Genomic DNA, 2932 nt, shown 5'->3' on the forward strand with positions numbered 1-2932 from the left:
CAAGCCCCACAGAATTCCCAATTCCAAAACCAAGGGCGGCAAAATCAGCCCTCTTCTCAATATCAAGGTAGACCTTTCCAAGCCTCTTCAAGCTACCGTCCTCCTTACAATCCAAATGTCTCCAATCAACCTCCTGTGTGTCCAACTGACGAGATAGTAGCTGCAAACAAGCAAATGATGGAATCATTAAATAAGCAAATAATGGATGCCAACAAGCAACTCTTGACATCCTTGCAGCCTACTCTCCAAATGGTTCACTCTCATACTCAATCCATAGCTAATCTCGAAAATCAAGTGGGCCAAATAGCTAACTCGGTGAATCAATTGCTTCAAAAGGACAAGGGCAAGCTTCCCTCTCAACCTTTTGAAAATCCTAGAGGAATGCATGTGATTGACGAAACCCCTCCTCCGAGTGGGCCGACTCATGAACAAGTTCAAGCTATCACCACCCTTCGGAGTGGTAGAGTGGTGGACAACAAGGTCGATGGAGACAAAAGTGAAGAAGTTTCGCCGTTGAAAAATCCAAATTCAAGCTCTTCTAATCCAAATTCTTGTCCCAATACCATTCATGGATATCCCACACATGTCTCCCCAAATGTGGAAACTACTTATGAGCCAAAAGCTCCGTTTCCTCAACGTCTTCAAGAGTCGACACACTTTGGGAACAAGAATTGTAAAATTCAAGACATGTGGGAAGTCTTCAAGCAAGTGAAGATTAACTTGCCCCTGTTGGATGCTATCAAGCAAATCCCTCCCTATGCAAAATTTCTCAAAGATTTGTGCACTCAAAAGCGCACTTCTAAAAATCATTTGCCAAAAAAAGTGAGGTTGACTGAAAATGTTAGTGCTATTATTCAGCACAGCACTCCCCCGAAGTATAAGGATCCGGGTGCCCCCACAATCTCGTGCGTCATTGGTGACAGCAAAATCGAGAGGGCCCTCCTTGACTTAGGAGCTAGTGTGAATTTAATTCCATACTCGGTCTACCTACAACTTGGTTTGGGCGATCTTAAGCCGACTTCCGTGGTTTTGCAACTTGCCGATAGATCGGTCAAGCATCCACGAGGTATTCTTGAGGACGTCATCATCAAAGTGGACAAATTCTACTTCCTGGTAGATTTTGTGGTTCTTGATACGGAACCAGTCCATGACCCAAAAAAGCACATTCCCGTGATCCTTGGTAGACCATTTTTAGCTACGGCTAATGCATCAATTAATTGCCGAACCGGGGTGATGGACATTGCTTTTGGAAACATGCAAGTCAAACTCCACATCTTTCATGCAACTCAACATCCCTCCAATGAGGATGATTGTTTTCTTGTGGATGTCACTGATGAAGTGGCCGAAGAATCTCTCCCCTTCATCCTAAGCAAAGATCCCCTTGAAACTTGCATGTCTCATTTTGACTTCTCAAACTTTGATGTTGATCAAGCCATTCAAGAAGTCAATTCCTTGCTTGATATTAATGCTATCATGGATGTACCTCCTTGGAAAATTCCAAAAGAACCACTTCCCCAACTTTCCACCACTCCTCCGGTCCCATCATTGTTATCTCCGCCACAACTTGAGCTTAAGCCGCTCCCGGCCCATCTCAAGTATGTGTTCCTTGGTCCAAAGCAAACCCTTCCGGTCATTATTGCCTCGGACCTTCAAAAAGACCAAGAGACCAACCTTTTAGCGGTGCTCCAAGAGCATAAAGAAGCTATTGGTTGGACAGTGGCAGATTTGAAAGGAATTGACCCCTCCATTTGTATGCACCACATTCATATGGAGGATGACGCAAAGCCTACTAGAGAGGTCCAGCGCCGGTTAAATCCAAACATGAAGGAAGTGGTCATGAAAGAGGTGATCAAATTGCTAGATGCGGGAATCATCTATCCTATCTCTGATAGCAAGTGGGTGAGCCCCACACAAGTTGTCCCCAAGAAATCCGGGCTCACCGTTGTTGAAAATTCAGCGGGCGAGCTCGTGCCACAACGAACCACCACCGGGTGGCGTGTGTGCATTGACTATCGTAAACTCAACTCATCAACTAGGAAGGATCATTTCCCACTCCCATTTATTGATCAAATCCTAGAAAGGTTAGCCGGCCAAAGCTTCTATTGTTTTCTTGATGGTTATTCCGGCTATAACCAAGTGGCCATCGCCCCCCAAGATCAAGAGAAAACAACATTCACATGTCCCTTTGGTACTTTTGCCTATCGACGCATGCCTTTTGGTCTATGCAATGCACCGGCAACGTTCCAAAGGTGCATGATGTCCATATTCTCCGATATGGTTGAAAGGTTCTTGGAAGTTTTCATGGATGACTTTTCCGTATTTGGCTCCTCCTTTGACTCGTGTCTCAAAAATTTATCTCTTGTGCTCCAAAGATGCAAAGAGACGAATCTCATTCTAAGTTGGGAGAAAAGCCACTTTATGGTCCAAGAAGGCATTGTTTTAGGACATATCATTTCTAAGCGGGGAATCGAGGTAGACAAGGCAAAAGTTGAGTTAATCTCTAATCTTCCTCCTCCGAATTCCGTCCGTCAAATCCGTTCTTTTCTTGGCCATGCCGGATTCTATCGTCGCTTCATCAAAGATTTTAGCAAAATCTCACGGCCCTTGTGTAATCTCTTAGCCAAGGATGTTCCGTTCAATTTTGATGACGCTTGCATGGAAGCTTTCATCAAACTTCGCATTCTCCTCTCCTCTGCCCCGATCATGAAACCCCCTAATTGGTCTCTTCCCTTTGAGATCATGTGTGATGCATCCGATTATGCATTAGGGGCGGTTTTGGGCCAACGTGTGGATAAACTTCCGCATGTCATTTATTATGCTAGCAAAACTCTCTGCGATGCCCAATTGAACTACACCACCACTGAAAAAGAATTGCTAGCTGTGGTGTACGCCTTGGATAAATTTCGCTCCTATCTTTTTGGCTCCAAGGTCA

Source organism: Cornus florida, unplaced genomic scaffold (assembly GCF_030987335.1).
Source record: "Cornus florida cultivar Cherokee Brave unplaced genomic scaffold, ASM3098733v1 CherokeeBrave_3.0.0_Hap2_Chr06, whole genome shotgun sequence".
Lineage (NCBI taxonomy): Eukaryota > Viridiplantae > Streptophyta > Magnoliopsida > Cornales > Cornaceae > Cornus > Cornus florida.